Source organism: Hordeum vulgare, chromosome 7H (genome assembly GCF_904849725.1).
Source record: "Hordeum vulgare subsp. vulgare chromosome 7H, MorexV3_pseudomolecules_assembly, whole genome shotgun sequence".
NCBI lineage: Eukaryota > Viridiplantae > Streptophyta > Magnoliopsida > Poales > Poaceae > Hordeum > Hordeum vulgare.
Window position 1 is genome coordinate 232,172,069 of NC_058524.1, and position 18,922 is coordinate 232,190,990.

General features: G+C 42.2%; 1 long non-coding RNA gene across 1 annotated transcript; it reads right to left on the reverse strand.

Moving 5' to 3' along the window:
* Positions 1-503: 503 nt before the first annotated feature.
* On the reverse strand, positions 504-1,273 carry LOC123411577. Its single transcript, XR_006613285.1, has 2 exons — positions 1,035-1,273; positions 504-956 (listed from the first exon to the last, which is right to left on the reverse strand). It is a non-coding gene; the product is annotated as an uncharacterized LOC123411577 (long non-coding RNA).
* Between the last annotated feature and the right edge of the window lie 17,649 nt (positions 1,274-18,922).

Consider the following 18,922-nt stretch of genomic DNA (forward strand, 5'->3'; position numbering starts at 1 on the left):
ATGATGCAGAGCTCTTGTCCTTCGTCGAGGCAGAGCTCTTGCCCTTCGATGATGAGGTACTCTTGTCCTTGGTACTCGGCATGAAGATATCGTCTTCGTCCTCACTGTCATCCATCAATAAAAATGGATGTTTTACTCCACCACGTATGTGTTGGCCTTTCTTCTTCCATCTTTCATTCAACCTGATAAGTTCTTTCTGTATCTCCTCAAATGTCCTTGCAGGCCAACCCTTCCTATCCAATGCATGGGAAACCTCATTCAGTAGCGTGTCACTACTGATGAGTTCGTCCCATGTAACTATTCTATTGTCTATGTTGAAATTGCTAGCTAAGCGCAGAAGACATTTAGACATACCAGAGTGAAAACTACGATCAAAAGGATAATGGGACATCTTGACAAAAGTTAGCTACTGGACTACACTGCTATCCAACCTTAGTGCGGAGGGGAGTTTTATAGGTGCATGAGAGCGAAAGATATGACCGGAAAACTTAACATGTTCAAACTAAGATACAACTTAGTGAAATTAAGATACAACTTGCTAAAGTATTCAACAATTTTAGGATACAGTAACATAAATCTACTAAGTCTAACGCGGATATTTTCCTTTTCCATCACCAGCTTCTTCTGCTTCCTTGGCCGCATGAGCCATTTCTTTCTTTCTCTACCTCTCAGCATCACAGACCTCCTGTCGCTCTCTATAAACCTCCGCCAGTCAAAGTTCTTCTTCTCGGTTTTTCTTCAACATCTCATCAAGCATAGCCCTCTGCTCCACGCAGTACTCTTGCCACTCTCTCTTCTCCTCTGATTTCTCCTCTGCTTCGGCCTTCTCGCGGTGCTCTTCTAAGTCCAAACTAGCCCATGCACGACTACCTCTTTTACGAATCCCGGTCAATCCCGGTCACCGCCCAGTCCGGCGTGTCAATCTAACGATAGTACATGCACAGAGAAGGAGGAGACTACGAAAGAAGATAAATATAAATATCAAGTAAACAGTAATATCAACAAAGTGTTTATTCTTGATGACATGAGCATACCGGACGCCTGATGTACGCAGAAATAGAAATGGGTGGATCTTCCTCATAATTGGCACACATGAAAAACTTCATGCCAACCAATTTGAAAAATCTGTCACCTCCTTCATCTTGCAAAGATCACCGCACCAACTACGCACTACTTCCACACCCCGAGGCGAACTAGCACTCTTCATTTTCCGAGGTCTAATGCTTTGAGCAAGGCAAACTCATAATGACTAGAGCGTTTGTGTTTTCAAGTGTGGCTGGATGAAAGAAGAAAACAGTCCATTGCCTCCTTTTATAGACTCAGATGACAAGCTTAAGGGCAATAGTGGGAAAACAAGGTGGGAAAAAATGGCGGGAACCGAGGCGAGAAAAAATGGCGGGAAATGAGGTGGGAAAGAAATTGGCGGGAAAACCTCACGGTAAATTGAGACGGGAAAGAAGGGGCGGAAAAATTTATAAAAGGGCAATTTTCATATCGTGGACATAAAAAATTATGCATTGCATGACCAAAAACAAAATTCATGCACTTATTAGCTTTGCCAACATCAGTTAATACTAATTGATCATTGATAGGTCAATTAATACTAATTGATCACGGTTAGGCCGATTAGTACTAATCGGCCTAGTCAAGGCCGATAGGAGTCACATAGAAGCTTGCATGTAAACGTCACACGCGTGTCGGCCTAGCCATAGTCGAGAGGGACTAAGGGGCTGTTTGGATTGTGACTATCTTTGCCATGTCTTACCACATTATTTTGGCCACACTTGCCACACTTGTCTTACTTAAGTTGCTTAAATTGTTAGCCACACATTGGCTTGCCTAAAGGAATCTTGCCACATTTTTTGTGTCTATAACATGCGGGGTTTAGTACTCATTAAAAAATGTTTGCCTTAGATGTGGCTAGAACCAAACACACACCTAACTTGGTCAAACTTGCCAAAGGTAAGTTGTGGCAAAGTGTAGCAAGGTGTGGCTAGGAACCAAACAGCCGCTAATTGATCTTGGTTAGGCCAATTAGTTCGAGTCGGTTATGGTCAATTAGTGCATGTCGGCTGTGACTATGACTAGCACGGTTTGGTGGAGGGGAATTATTTTAATAATGCAATAATGGCGGGAGTACTACAGCGCCCCTGATCACTTCTGCTAGGTTCCATGGCCCCGCCGCCGCCGGGCGCGTGGGTGGACCCGATAGCGCAGACACGCATAACGGAACGGAGTACACGTGGGTCCTGCGTGGCACGGCACTCTGTGGTGGGTCCCGAGGGTGTCGAGGGCACGTGAGCCCGCTATGTCGCTGCCCAATGCGCAGCCAGCCTGAACCAGCGACGCGTGAGATGGGACGCGACGAGCATGGGTTGGAGGACAGTACCTGACTGCGTTTGCTGCTGCGCGCCGCGCGCCGCTGAAAGCGCGAGACCTCAGGCCGGTGGCCACGTCCCGTCTCCGCCTCGATGGTGACCACACCGCGGCCGACCGGCCGTCGACCAGCCGCGCAGATGATGCGTTTGCGTCAGATCGCTGCACCCTGTACCTGTACGTTACGAATCGGGACCTGGTTCCGGCGAGCAACGAGGGACGCGACGCCTCAAGACCATGACGGGCCGTGCGGCCGAGTAATGGGCGTTTAATGTGGGCGGATGGGGCTGGGGCCAGGTGCATCAATGGCGCCATCGATCTCATTGATCAATCTAATTGATGGGTCGTTAGAGTGGATTCAATTCGCTGGCGTGCGTGGCAGTGTGACGTGTCCAGGGTTTAACAAGATATCGTCGTCCTACCAACGTACGGCCACGCATCAAGGCCGTACAGGATGGGACCTGGAAGGTAAAGCAAACACATCTAAACAAAGCTATAGCAGAGAAATTGCGCATGAGAATGGGTTTTCAACGCAGGCTTGTGGATGAGAGTGATGGAGGTAGTGGAGAGGCCTAGTGCTATCTATACTAGAATCGTGAGAGTTGAACGAAATTGAAAAAAGTGAATGAACGATATCTATTAATTTTAAATGTATTAAAAAATATGTCCTTGCATTGTAATTGGAAAAATAATAATGAAAAACGCATCCGTACGACAGGCCGAAGGAACACTCAGCCGGTCCAACACGCATCGTTCAATCCTACATTATATATCTCACATTGTGCGTCCAACGTTTAGAAACCACGCGTTTTGCTGGCCCCACGTCCCTTGCAGCCTACCTTATCAGCTTCGAGTCATCCTCCTTCACACATCTACTTTCTCAAAATACATCTTTCTTTCTTTCTAAAATAAGCCACGGTTCATAGCGATGCATGGTTGGCGAATAAATGCAACTGGTGTCGGGGAAGACTGTGACCGGCCATGAGACAACAAGCATGGTGAGTGTAGTACGGCAAGGATCGGGCAACGCTCCTTTGAGGAAAAATTGGCGTCACAGTTTTTGCTACATGCTTCAACCAACGTCGGAATTTGCTACAAACAGCATCGCATACAGCTTGCACTGATGTCATGTTTTATTGTCATGTTTTACACCAATGTAAAATCGAGGTAACATTTTTGCTACAATCGATGTCACTTTTTGCTATAATCCTTTTTAAGTTTTGCTACATACATTTGAGACTGAAGTGTGACCCTGCAACGATGACAATGCCGTTTTTTGCTGCAACTGTAGTAAAACTTTAATACGTTCGGCAATAAATTTGGCTACATCCATTCATTTAGACGCAAAAGGCGGGGACATGCAACGGTGATCTACAACCGCCGGCGACGATGACAACATTTTTTGCTGTAATCGTTGTCTCTATTTGCTACGACCGACAACGAAATTTGCTATCAGAGAAGGCGAGCAAGACTTGCGACCAGCGAGTGCGCGACGAGCGGCTCCGACGAGATACATAAATATGCATGAACCGGCGTTTTGAATTTGTTTAGTATTTGTTTTAATTGTTTTCCTGAGAGGGAGCAGATGAGCTCGGGCTCAAAAGAGGATTTCTCACCAAGTGACGCGGCGTTTCGGCTCTCGGGTGCATCTGCACCCGCACCGACGAAAAAAATCAAAACAAATACAAAACAAATTCTTAAAATTTTAAAAACAATTTGTGTTGTAGATATTTTGATGCGTGAGGTTCGCTCCAAATTTCAAGTTATTTGAACATCTGAGCGTCTCTCGGCAAAAAAGACAAAATTTGGGTACGTGAAAAAGGTTGACTGTTCACAATTTTTTTGACCCGATTTATCTTTTTTGCCGAGAGCTGCTCGGATGTCCAAATAACTTGAAATTTGAAGCAAACCTCACGCATCCAAATATCCACCACAAAAAAAATTGGAATTTTTTGAATTTTTTTAGTATGTTTTGATTGTTTTCGTGAGAGGGGGCAGATGAGCTCGGGCTCAGAAGAGAATTTCTCGACAACTTAACTCTTCTCTCGGGTTAGTGATAGCGTCGTTTGATTTTAAACATATTAGGAAGCCTCATAAGAAACAATCAATTTGTAAGGACATACATACCAAATACTGTACATTGTAACCCACGTCCATGTTTGTTAGTTCTTATAAAGATTATTATGATTTTTTTAAACAACATGAAATCAAAGTTATGATATTGGTTTACGTAAAGCTTGTATCAACAACATTGTGCATTTTTGATACATTTAGAAACATTTTCCACAGTCACGTTTAATATTTTCCAATTTGATGGTGGTATTTAGTTTTGATGTCTACTTTTTTTCAGTTTAAATATTCCAAGTAGACATGAAAGGTACAATTTTTTAATACACATTCTATATTTTTTGTATACATCAGGAAATTTTTTATATACACGTTTGACATTCTCCGAATACATAGTTAACAATTTTTAAACTTATACATGTTATGTCTACTTTGTTCCATACATATTGTATACTTTTATATACATCGAAAAAAAATTATATGCACATGAAAATAAAATAAATGCATGATCAACATTATTTTCAAAAAGAAATAAAATTATATTAATTATCCATATGTACTGCACATTTTCTGTATATAATGGAAACCTTTGCTATTCAAGTTTGATATTTCTTTCATGCATGATTAATTTATATTTTTGAAAGTTTGCATATAGAAAATTTTATAATTTAAATCTTCAAAGTATATCTAAATAAAGCAAAATAAAAAAACAAAGTAGATATAAAAAAAGTATACAAATAAGTGTTGACGCGTGCGCTGGGCCGACCCAATTAGGCAGCCGGTTAACCAGGGAAAAAAAAGGGGAGTGCCAAGGTTCGAACCTGCGTCTCCAAAGTGGAAGAGCTAGTAGAAAACGACTTGTTCTCGCTATGGAATTGTGATTCAATGAGGGATCGCTTTCACTTGACATGAACGGTACGACCGACTTATAAAACGAACCGTTTTCTGCACTTACCGGTGGCATAGTGGGTAATTCAGACGAAATCCATGGGTAAATTTCATGACGGATGACCAGAAGCACTATTTGCTTTATTATTAGATAGAGATATACTCTAAAAAGATAATAAAGAAAAGGTGCTCATCCAAAGGATGAAATAAAAGATATGACTGTTGGAGATTGAACATACTTTTTAATAATAACAACTACTTAATTAGCATGTGCCAATTAATAGCAAAAATGTGTTAATTAATTCCTAACACTCCATCTTGTAAAACATCATTCGTTCGGAGACCGGACGCTACCCCAAAGACCTAGAGAAGCCCCGTTCCTTCGAAGAGCAGGCCGACGCCATCCACAACAACCTCACATCCCCTATCTTCTTTCCAATCAATACATTGGCCTTCCCTTGACACTAGTTCTTGGGGTTCTGTTGTAGAAAATAAAGATGAATTTTCACAAACTAAAGGGCATGCATATACGGTGTGCATTGGGGGTCATGTGTATAAAGAAGTTTAGTATGGGGTTTGAGATTTTTTAGTAACTCATGCGTGTTATACAACCCGCAAAGTTAATCTAATGACTTGAATAATCATACTTAATGATGAACGTTGGCAGCTACAATTTGTTTTGAATCCTTAGAAGTCAGGTAAAATACATTTTTGCATGAACCAACTAGAGGCGTTTAAATTGGTTTTGTGGGATGTGCATGTGATGTAGTATAGCCTTCATCATATTAGTAAGATTATGTATCGCATGACTATATGCTCTAATTAACATGACCTGTGAGTCATGAGTCGACATGATGGACGCGGCCACATGAGTGTCACTTTAGTGACCTCCATGTCAACCTTATTGTCATGCATCATTTTATTAGCTATGGAGATAACAATATCATTTAATCCATCGACTTGGTAGTGGTAAGTTTTGTGAAGGTGGACATTGACACAAAATCCATACACAAAGACGAAGAAAAAAAGATAAAGATACATGCCTTAGCAGAAAAGCTCTACCACGGTAACTTGAAAGCACTTCTCCCTAAGGTGGTTTTGGTAATTAATAACAACATATGTGCCATTGATCTAATGATACCATCTAGTATATTTCAGGAAAAGTTCGATGATGCATTGGCTAAGAACTGTGAGGAGAACCCCTAGATGCAAGAAACATCTATTGGCAATAAGCTTGAAGGCTCTACATTTTGCATTTTGTGAGAAATCACATTTGAGTCCATAGGAAAGCAAATACTATTAAAGGGGATGAGGTGACTATGATGATCTGGTTCCTCAAGTGCTTAGAGATAGCCACCAAAAATACTCATGAAATTGTCCCACAAATATTCTGTTAAAATCCACAAAGTCCAAAATTCGGTGCAATCAACTTGTTCCATTCGACCCTACCGAGTTCTCCACCACATAGATCCCATGCCAAACCCTAGAGTGTCGGTACCACCAAGTGCCATTTGAGTGTTGGGGAACGTTGCATGGGAAACAAAAAATTTCCTACGCACACGAAGACCTATCATGGTGATGTCCATGTATGAGTGGAGATTGGATCTACGTACCCTTGTAGATCGCACAATAGGAAGCGTTAAGAAACGCGGTTGATGTGGTGGAACGTCTTCACGTCCCTCGAACCGTCCCACGAACCGACCCGCGATCTGTCCCATGATCTGTTTCGATCTAGCGCCGAACGGACGACACCTCCGCGTTCAACACATGTACAACTCGACGATGATCTCGGCCTTCTTGATCCAGCAAGCAAGACAGAGAAGTAGATGAGTTCTCCCGCAGCGTGACGACGCTCAGGTGGTAGTGATGAGCTACTCCTGCAGGGCTCCGCCTGACCTCCGCAGAAATCCGATCTAGAGGTAAAACTATGTGGTATAGGCTAGAGTTGCACGTGGCAAAGTTGTGTCTCAAAAAGCCCTAAACCACTCATGACCCACAAGTGTAGGGGATCTATCGTAGTCCTTTCGATAAGTAAGAGTGTCGAACCCAACGAGGAGCAGAAGAATCTGACAAGTGGTTTTCAGCAAGGTAATCTCTCCAAGCACTGAAATTATCGGTAACAGATAGTTGTGTGATAAGATGATTCGTAGCAAGTAGCAAGTAACAAAAGTAACAACGGTGCAGCAAAGTGGCCCAATCCCTTTTGTAGCAAGGGACAAGCCTGGACAAACTCTTATAGGAGGTAAAGCGCTCCTCATGACACATGGGAAAATCTGTCAAGCTAGTTTTCATCATGTTCGTAAGATTTGCGTTCGCTACTTTGATAGTTTGATATGTGGGTGGACCGGTGCTTGGGTGATGCCCTTACTTGGACAAACCTCCCACTTATGATAAACCCCTCTCGCAAGCATCCGCAACTATGAAATAAGAATTAAGATAAAGTATAACCATAGCATTAAACTAGTGGATCCAAATCAGCCCCTTACGAAGCAACGCATAAACTAGGGTTTAAGCTTCTGTCACTCTAGCAACCCATCATCTATTTACTACTTCCCAATGCCTTCCTCTAGGACCAAATAATGGTGAAGTGTTATGTAGTCGACGTTCACATAACACCGCTAGAGGAAAAACAACATACAACGCATCAAAATATCGAACGAATACCAAATTCACATGACTACTTATAGCATGACTTATCCCATGTCCTCAGGAACAAAAGTTACTACTCACAAAGCATAATCATATTCATGACCAGAGAGGTAATGAATAGCATCAAGGATCTGAACATATAATCTTCCACCGAGTAATCCAACTAGCATCAACTACAAAGAGTAATTAACACTACTAGCAACCTTACAAGTACCAATCGGAGTCGCGAGACGGAGATTGGTTACAAGAGATGAACTAGGGTTTGGAGATGAGATGGTTCTGATGAAGATGTTGATGGTGATGAGTCCCCTCCGATGAGAGGAGTGTTGGTGATGACGATGGCGACGATGTCCCCCTCCGAGAGGGAAGTTTCCCCGGCAGGACGACCCTGCCGGAGCTCTAGATTGGTTCTGCTCAAGTTCCGCCTCGTGGCGGCGACAATTCCTACCGAAAGCCTCCTCTTGTTTTTTCTGGAACGGAACCCTCCTTATAGCAAAAGAGGGGGGCCAGAGGTCCAACAGGGAACCCACAAGCCCCCTAGGCGCCGCCAGGGGGGTAGGCCACGCCTAGCAGGCTTGTGTCCTCCTGCCGTCTCCCCTCTGGTACTTCTTCGATCCAGTATTTTTTATAAATTCTAAAATAATTCCTCATTTTTTTTCACGGCTTTTGGAGTTGCGCAGAATAGGTATCTCAAACTTGCTCCTTTTTCAGGCCAGAATTCCAGCTGTCGACATTCTCCCTCTTCATGTAAACCTTGCAAAATAAGAGAGAAAAGACATAAGTATTGTACCGTGAAGTGTAATAACAGACCATAAAGTGATAAATATCAACATAGAAGCATGATGAAAAATGGACGTATCCTTCCTTATTACTTCCTAAGATGATATATTTATATGTGAACCTCTCCTTCCTTATTACTTCCTATTAATTGCAGCAATGACCAAGGTCTACGTTTGTCCACCCACAACAAGTTTCAATCAACATTCTTTTTATATGTGAAGTCATCACTTCCCATAAGATCATTACATGATCTTTCATGCTTTTGTTCTTTTATCATTCTTTTCTTTCAGATCATGGCATGAATCAAGGCCCTTAACTAAAACACTCTTTATTATATGACTCACGAACTCGAATACATCAGGGGTGACACAAAGCAAATCTCAAGCCTAAAACACTAAGAACTTTAATCTACTAGAGAAAGATAAAACCAAAAAGGATCGAACTAAGAGAAGTTAAAGGCAAAATATGTGATGGTGATACGATACCGGGGCAACTCCCTCAAGCATGGCATAAGCTAAGGGGATTGCCCATACCCATGCTTAGTTGTCTTCCTTTGGAGGTGATGGTGGTGGAGCTGTTGCAACCGGGGTTTGATCCTCCTTCTTCCAAGGCATAGTTGCTCCATCATGGAAAGATGATCGAGTCTCCAGAATCCTCAAATGTGCAGCCAACCGTATTGATTTAAATCTATACTCATACTCACAGTTTTGGTTCTGCAGGTCATAGATCTGGGCTTGGAGGTGATCAATTCTGTCATAGAGCCTAGAAAGGTGCTTCCCGATGTCATTGGCATCGATCTTGTGCTTGTTGGTGAACTCCATGATCATCATGTGGTTGGCGTTGAGTCCACGCTCCACCATCCCTTGGCACTTGAAGACTTGCTGCACCATTGCTTCGAGCCTCGCCTCCACACTTCCGGTCTTCTCGGCCCCCTCAACATCACGGATGTGCAGCACCCCCTCACACATCTCGATAGATTGAGGGTGTTGCAGCACTCCCGCGAGGTAGGGATTGATGACCTTCTCGAAGACCTTGTCCTTCAAAGATTTTGGGGACGCCATAGCGATCTAGATCTGCAGCAGAAACAGGCTCGAAACGAAAACAGAGGAAATTTGCGTGATACGAGGGTCAGACCTTTCGGGAGAATATATAATTATTTTTTTCGACCAGAAGGAGTACTCCGCAAGAAAACGGAGTCCGGGAGGCGCACGAGGTGGTCACAAGCCCCCGAGGCACGGCCAGGGGGGTGGCCCACGCCTGGCAGGCTTGTCGCCTCCTCGTGCACTTTCCGGACTGCTTTAAATTTTTCTAATTTTCTAAATATTCAAAAACGGAGAAAAATTCCTACTGGAAAAGTTTTGGAGTCGGTTTACTTACCGAATCACATACCTCTTCGTTTTCGGAGTCTGAAAGAGGCTGATAAATATCCCTTATGTACTCCTCCGGAGTTATGGTATTGATAATATTACTTTCAACATTTATGGGAGTACCTGAGATATAATGCTTGATTCTTTGCCCATTTACCACCCTCGGAAAATTACCTTCCGTGTTGTTGATCTTGATGGCACCGGAACGATATACTTCCTCAACAATGTAAGGACCTTCCCATTTAGAGAGAAGCTTGCCTGCAAAAAATCTTAAACGAGAATTATATAGCAAGACATAATCACCTACATTGAACTCACGTTTTGTATCCTTTTATCCTGCCACCTCTTAACCTTTTCTTTGAACAGCTTGGCATTTTCATATGCCCGAGCTCTCCATTCATCAAGTGAGCTAATATCAAATAACCTCTTCTCACCAGCAAGTTTGAAATCAAAGTTGAGCTCTTTGATTGCCCAAAAAGCCTTATGCTCTAGCTCAAGAGGTAAATGACATGCTTTGCCGTAAACCATTTTGTATGGAGACATGCCCATGGACTTCTTATAAGCAGTTCTATAAGCCCACAGTGCATCATCGAGCTTCTTAGACCAATTCTTTCTAGACCTATTGACAGTCTTTTGCAGAATTAGTTTAATCTCTCTATTACTTAGCTCTACTTGACCACTGAATTGAGGATGATAGGGAGATGCAATTCTATGGTTGACATCATACTTAGCAAGCATTTTACAGAAAGCACCATGAATGAAATGTGAACCACCATAAGTCATTAGATATCTAGGGACTCCAAATCTAGGGAAAATAACTTATTTAAGCATCCTCATAGAAGTGTTGTGATCATCACTACTAGCTGAGATAGCTTCTACCCACTTAGTAACGTAATCAACAGCAACTAGAATATGAGTATACCCGTTGGATTTTGGAAAAGGTCCCATATAATCAAAACCCCAAACATCAAATGGTTCAATGACTAGCAAGTAATTCATAGGCATTTCCTGACGTTTACTGATATTACCTATTCTTTGAAATTTGTCACAACACAAGACAAACTTACGTGCATCCTTGAAGAGAGTGGGCCAATAGAAACTTGATTGCAATACCTTGTGTGCAGTTCTATCTCCCGCATGGTGTCCTCCGTAAGCCTCGGAGTGACACTTTTGTAGGATCTGTCCCTTTTCATGTTCAGGTACACAACGTCTAATAACACAATCTACTCCTTCCTTATAAAGGTGAGGATCATCCAAAAAGTAATGTCTCAAATCAAAGAATAATTTCTTCTTTTGCTGGTATGTGAAACTAGGTGGTATATATTTGGAAACGATATAATTTACATAATCAGCATACCACGGTGTACTACGTGAAGTATTGATGACATTCAATTGCTCATCAGGAAAGCTATCATCAATAGGTTGTGGGTCATCAAGAACATTCTCCAACCTAGACAAGTTATCTGCTACGGGGTTCTCAACACCCTTCCTATCAACAACATGCAAATAAAATTCTTGTAGCAAGAGAACCCATCTGATAAGTCTATGTTTAGCACCTTTCTTCTCCATGAGGTACTTAATAGCAGCATGATCAGTGTGAATAGTGACTTTCGAGTCAACTATGTAAGATCTGAACTTTTTACATGCAAACACGACCGCTAAAAATTTCTTTTCAGTAGTAGCATAGTTTCTTTGGGCAGTGTCTAGAGTTTTACTAGCATAGTGCATAACATTCCACTTATTATCAACTCTTTGTCCTAGAACAGCGCCAACAGCATAATCACTAGCATCACACATGATTTCAAAAGGTAAGTTCCAATAAGGTGGTTGAACAATAGGCGCAGTTATCAAAGCCTTCTTAAGTATTTCGAAGGCTTCCTCACAATCATCGTAAAAAACAAAAGGAATATTCTTTTGCAAGAGATTGGTAAGAGGCCTAGAAATCTTAGAGAAGTCTTTAATGAACCTTCTATAGAAACCAGCATGACCAAGGAAACTTCTTATACCTTTGATATCTGTGGGGGCATGGCATTTTCTCGATCGCATCAACCTTAGCCTTGTCGACTTCCATATCTCTTTCAGAAATTTGATGTCCTAATACGATGCCTTCATTAACCATAAAGTGCCACTTCTCCCAATTCAAGACAAGGTTGGTGTCTTTACATCTATACAAGACTCGATCAAGGTTGCTGAGGCAATCATCAAAAGAAGACCCATAAACGGAGAAGTCATCCATGAAAACCTTAACAATCTTTTCACAAAAGTCAGAGAATATAGCCATCATACATCTTTGAAAGGTAGCAGGTGCATTACATAAGCCAAAAGGCATACGTCTTTAAGCAAATGTACCGAAAGGGCAGGTGAAAGTGGTTTTCTCCTGATCAGATTGTGCAACAGGTATTTGGGAGAAACCAGAATAACCATCTAGAAAGCAGAAGTGTGTGTGTTTAGACAGTCTTTCTAGCATTTGGTCGATAAAAGGCAAAGGGTAATGATCTTTCCTAGTGGCTTTATTCAATTTCCTAAAATCAATCACCATCCTATAGCCAGTAATAATCCTCTGTGGGATCAATTCATCCTTATCATTAGGGACAACGGTAATACCTCCCTTCTTAGGGACACAATGCACCGGACTTACCCAATCACTATGAGCAACATGATAGATAATACCTGCTTCCAAGAGCTTTAGTATATCTTTTCTTACTACCTCTTTCATCTTAGGATTTAATCTCCGTTGATGATCAGCAACTGGTTTGGAATCAGGATCGTTTTTAATCTTGTGCTGGCATAGAGTGGGACTAATGCCCTTAAGATCATCCAGAGTATATCCAATAGCAGCACGGTGCTTCCTCAGAGTTTTTAGTAACATCTTTTCTTCGTGTTCTGAGAGGCTAGCACTAATAATAACAGGATATATCTCTTTTTCATCAAGATAAGCATACTTAAGAGTATCAGGCAACTGTTTAAGCTCAAACACAGGATCACCCTTTGGTGGGGGTGGATCTCCAAGCAGTTCAATAGGCAAATTATTCTTAAGGATAGGATGTTGTTCAAAGATAACTCTATCTATCTCATTCCTTTCATCCATATGCATATCATTTTCATGCTTAAGCAAGTATTGCTCTAAAGGATCAGTAGGAGGAACAACAATAGAAGCTAGAGCAATAATTTCATCCTTACTAGAAAACTCTTTTTCATGAGGTTGTCTACCAAACTTGGAGAAATTGAACTCATGTGACACTTCTTCAAAGCCAACAGTGACAATTTGCTTCTCACAGTCAATTTGAGCATTGACAGTATTGAGGAAAGGTCTGCCAAATATGATGGGACAAAAGCCATCTTTTGTGGTAGCAAGAACGAGGAAATCAGCAGGATACTTTGTTTTACCACACAAGACTTCAACATCTCTAACAATTCCCAAAGGGCAGATAGTATCTCTATTGGCAAGCTGAGTAGTGACATCAATAGGTTCTATCTCAACAGGTGCAATCTCATCTTTAATTTCATCATATAAGGATTGAGGTATTGCACTAACACTAGCACCCACGTCACATAAACCATGATAACAATGATCTCCTATCTTAACAGAAACAACATGCGTGCCAACAACAGGCCTATGTTTGTCTCTAGCATGTGGTTTAGCAATTCTAGCAACATCTTCACAGAATTGAATATCATGGCCATCAACATTGTTGGACAGGAGATCTTTGATAATAGCAATGCTAGGTTCAACTCTAATTTGCTCAGGGGGTGTAGGTGTTCTAATGTAGCCCCTACGTATCACAGTTGAATCTTTAGAATGATCCTTTATCCTAACAGGAAAAGGCGGTTTCTCAATGTAAGCACTAGGAACAATAGGATCATTATAGGCAATGACTTTATCTTCAACTGGATTGGGTTTAACGACATTGACTTCTAAGGGAGGATGATATTTAAACCACTTCTCTTTAGGGATAACAATATGAGCAGCAAATGATTCACACAATGAAGCTACTATCTGAGAGTCAAGTCCATACTTAGCGCTAAAATCACAAAAAGTATTTGTTTCGACAAAGGATTTAACGCAATCAAACTTGAGATTCATACCTGACTCCTTACCTTCATCAAACTCCCAATCTTCAGAGTTGCGTTTAAATCTTCCCAATAAATTCCATTTGAAGTCAATATCTCTCTTCATAAAAGAACCGGTACAAGAAGTGTCAAGCATGGTGCGATCATCATGAGAAAGCCGAGCATAGAAGTTCTGAATGATAATTTCTCTCGAGAGCTCATGGTTGGGGCATGAATATAACATTGATTTAAGCCTCCCGAAATCTTGAGCGATGCTTTCTCTGTCACGAGGCCAAAAATTATAAATATAATTCCGATCACGATGTACTAGATGCATAGGATAAAACTTTTGATGAAATTGCAATTTCAACCGGTTGTAGTTCCATGATCCAGTATCATCACATAGCCTATACCATGTCAATGCTTTATCCCTCAAAGATAAGGGAAATACCTTCTTATTGACCTCATCCTCGGGCAAACCTGCAATCTTAAATAAACCACAAACTTCATCTACATAGATTAGATGCAAGTCAGGACGTGATGTTCCATCTCCTGTAAAAGGATTAGCCAGCAGTTTCTCAAGCATACCCGAAGGAAATTCATAGCAAATATTTTCAGTAGGTGCAGTAGGTTGAGGAGAAACTCCTTGTGCTTCCGTTCGAGGTGAAGATACCCCGAACAAGCTACTCAAAGGATTAGTTTCCATAGTAATAAGTGACAATAAGTTTCAGCACACTATATAAGTGTTTCCTTACCAAATTCCACTTACCAAAGGCGCTTCACTCCCCGACAACGGCGCCTGAAAAGAGTCTTGATGACCCACAGTTGTAGGGGATGTATAGTAGTCCTTTCGATAAGTAAGAGTCTCGAACCCAACGAGGAGCAGAAGGATCTGACAAGTGGTTTTCAGCAAGGTAATCTCTCCAAGCACTGAAATTATCGGTAACAGATAGTTGTGTGATAAGATGATTCGTAGCAAGTAGGAAGTAACAAAAGTAACAACGGTGCAACAAAGTGGCCCAATCCCTTTTATAGCAAGGGACAAGCCTGGACAAACTCTTATAGGAGGCAAAGCGCTCCCGAGGACACATGGGAATTTCTCTCAAGCTAGTTTTCATCATGTTCATAAGATTCGCGTTCGCTACTTTGATAGCTAGATACGTGGGTGGACCGGTGCTTGGGTTCTGCCCTTACTTGGACAAACATCCCACTTATGATTAACCCCTCTCGCAAGCATACGCAACCACGAAATAAGAATTAAGACAAAGTCTAACCATAACATTAAACTAGTGGATCCAAATCAGCCCCTTACAAAGCAACTCATAAACTAGGGCTTAAGCTTCTGTCACTCTAGCAACACATCATCTATTTACTACTTCCCAATGCCTTCCTCTAGGCCCAAATAATGGTGAAGTGTTATCTAGTCGACGTTCACATAACACCGCTAGAGGAAAAACAACACACAACACATCAAAATATTGAACGAATACAAAATTCCATGACTACTTATAGCATGACTTATTCCATGTCCTCAGGAACAATAGTGACTACTCACAAAGCATAATCATATTCATGACCAGAGAGTTAATGAATAGCATCAAGGACCTGAACATATAATCTTCCACCGAGTAATCCAACTAGCATCAACTATAAAGAGTAATTAACACTACTAGCAACCTTACAAGTACCAATCGGAGTCGCGAGACGGAGATTGGTTACAAGAGATGAACTAGGGTTTGGAGATGAGATGGTGCTGATGAAGATGTTGATGGTGATGAGTCCCCTCCGATGAGAGGAGTGTTGGTGATGACGATTGCGATGATTTCCCCCTCCGGGAGGGAAGTTTCCCCGACAGGACGACCCTGCTGGAGCTCTAAATTGGTTCTGCTCAAGTTCCGCCTCGTGGCAGCGGCGATTCCTCCCGAAAGCCTCCTCTTGATTTTTTCTGGAATGAAACCCTCCTTATAGAAAAAGAGGGGGGCCAGAGGGCCAACAGGGAGCCCACTAGCCCCCTAGGCACGACCAGGGGGGTAGGCCGTGCCTAGAAGGCTTGTGGCCTCCTGCTGGCTCCCCTCTGGTACTTCTTCGGCCCAATATTTTCTACAAATTCCAAAATAATTCCTTGTTGATTTTCACGGCTTTTGGAGTTGCGCAGAATAGGTATCTCAAACTTGCTCCTTTTTCAGGCCAGAATTCCAGCTGCCGGCATTCTCCCTCTTCATGTAAACCTTGCAAAATAAGAGAGAAAAGGCAAAAGTATTGTCCCGTGAAGTGTAATAACAACCCATAAAGCGATAAATATCAACATAAAAGCATGATGCAAAATGGACGTATCAACCACCACTATATATAGGAGGGAGGGGGAGGGGCTGCCAGGAGGAGGAGGACTCCTCCTCCAATTCGGTTTGGGAAGGAGGAGTCCTCCTCTTCCTTCCCACCTCCCTCTTTCCTTTTTCTTTCTCTTTTATTTTGGTATTTTCTTATGTGGGGCCATAGCCCTCTTGGGCTGACTCCACCAGCCCAATAAGGACTTGTGGCGCCACCCTAGGGCATTGGGCTCACTCCCTGGTGGGTGGGCCCCTCCTGGTGAACACCCGGAACCCATTCGTCACTCCCGGTACACTGTCGGAATTGCCCGAAACTTTCTAGTGACCAAATGAAACCATCCTATATATCAATCTTTGTTTCCGGACCATTCCGGAAACCCTCCTGTGTACGTGATCTCATTCGGGACTCCGAAGAACATTCGGTAACCACACATATAACTCAACTATACTAAAACATCATCGAACCTTAAGTGTGGAGACCCTGCGGGTTCGAGAACTATGTAGACATGACCCGAGGCACTCCTCGGTCAATATCCAATAGCGGGACCTGGATGGCCATATTGGACCCTACATATTCTCCGAAGATCTTATCGGCTGAACCTCAGTGCCAAGGATTCATATAATCCAGTATGTCATTCCCTTTGTCCTTCGATATGTTACTTGCCCGAGATTCGATCGTCGGTATACGCATACCTATTTCAATATCGTTACCGACAAGTCTCTTTACTCGTTCTTTAATACAACATCCCGTGACTTACACTTAGTCACATTGCTTGCAAGGCTTGTGTGTGATGTTGTATTACCGAGTGGGCCCCGAGATACCTCTCCGTCACAAGGAGTGACAAATCCCAGTCTTGATCCATACTAACTCAACGGACACCTTTGGAGATACTTGTAGAGCAACTTTATAGTCACCCAGTTACGTTATGACTTTTGATGCACACAAGGTATTCCTCCGGTGCCAGTGAGTTATATGATCTCATGGTCATAGGAATAAATACTTGACACGCAGAAAACAAGAGCAATAAAACGACACAATCAATATGCTACGTTCATAGTTTGGGTCTAGTCCATCACATGATTCTCCTAATGATATGATCCAGTTATCAAGTGAAAACACTTGCATATAGTCAGAAAACCTTGACTATCATTGATCAACTTGCTAGCCAACTAGAGGCTTGCTAGGGACATTGTTTTGTCTATATATCCACACATGTATCTATGTTTTCATTCAATACAATTATAGCATGGATAATAAATGATTATCTTTAAATAGGAGATATAATAATAACTATTTATCATTGCCTCTAGGGCATATTTCCAAAAGTCTCTGATACGTCTCCAACGTATCTATAATTTTTGATGGTTCCATGCTATTATCTTGTCAAACTTTGGATGTTTTGTATGCCTTTTATATCTTTTTGGGACTAACTTATTAACTCAGTGTCAAGTGCAAGTTCTTGTTTTTTCCGTGTTTTTGACCTTTTTCAGAGGAGAATATTAAACGGAGTCCAAACGGAATAAAACCTCCAAAAAGATTTTTTCCGGTACAGAAGATACGCAGGGAGCTTGGGAACCAAGGCAGAGGGCACCAGGGGAGGCCACAAACCCCCAGCCGCGGCCTGGGGGGGCGCGCATAGCAGGCTTGTGCCCCCTGGGGCTACTCTGCCCTACTTCTTCCACCTACAAATCCCCGAAAAATCTGAAACCACAGGAGAGAGCCACGAAAATACTTTTCCTCCACCGCAAGATTCTGTCTCCGCAAGATCCCATCTGGGGCACGTTCTGGTGCCCTGCCGGAGGGGGGATTCGGACACGGAGGGCTTCTTCATCAACACCATTGCCTCTCCGATGATGCGTGAGTAGTTCACCATAGACCTTCGGGTCCATAGCTAGTAGCTAGATGGCTTCTTCTCTCTCTTGGATCTTCAATACAAAGTTCTCCATGATCTTCATGGAGATATATCCGATGTAATCCTCTTTTGCGGTGTGTTTGTCAAGATCCGGTGAATTGTGGATTTATGATCAGATTATCTATGAATCTTATTTGAGTTTCTTCTGATATCTTATATGCATGATTTCATATCCTTGTAATTCTCTTCGAGTTGTGGGTTTCGTTTGGCCAACTTGATCTACAGTTCTTGCAATGGGAGAAGTGCTTGGTTTTGGGTTCATACCGTGCGATGTCCTCACCCAGTGACAGAAGGGGTTGCGAGGCACGCATCGTGTTGTTGCCATCAAGGGTAAAAAGACGGGGTTTATATCTATTGCATGAATTTATCCCTCTACATCATGCCATCTTGCTTAAGGCGTTACTCTGTTTGTCATGAACTCAATACACTAGATGTATGCTGGATAGCGGTCGATGTGTGGAGTAATAGTAGTAGATGCAGAAAGTATCGGCCTACTTGTCTCGGA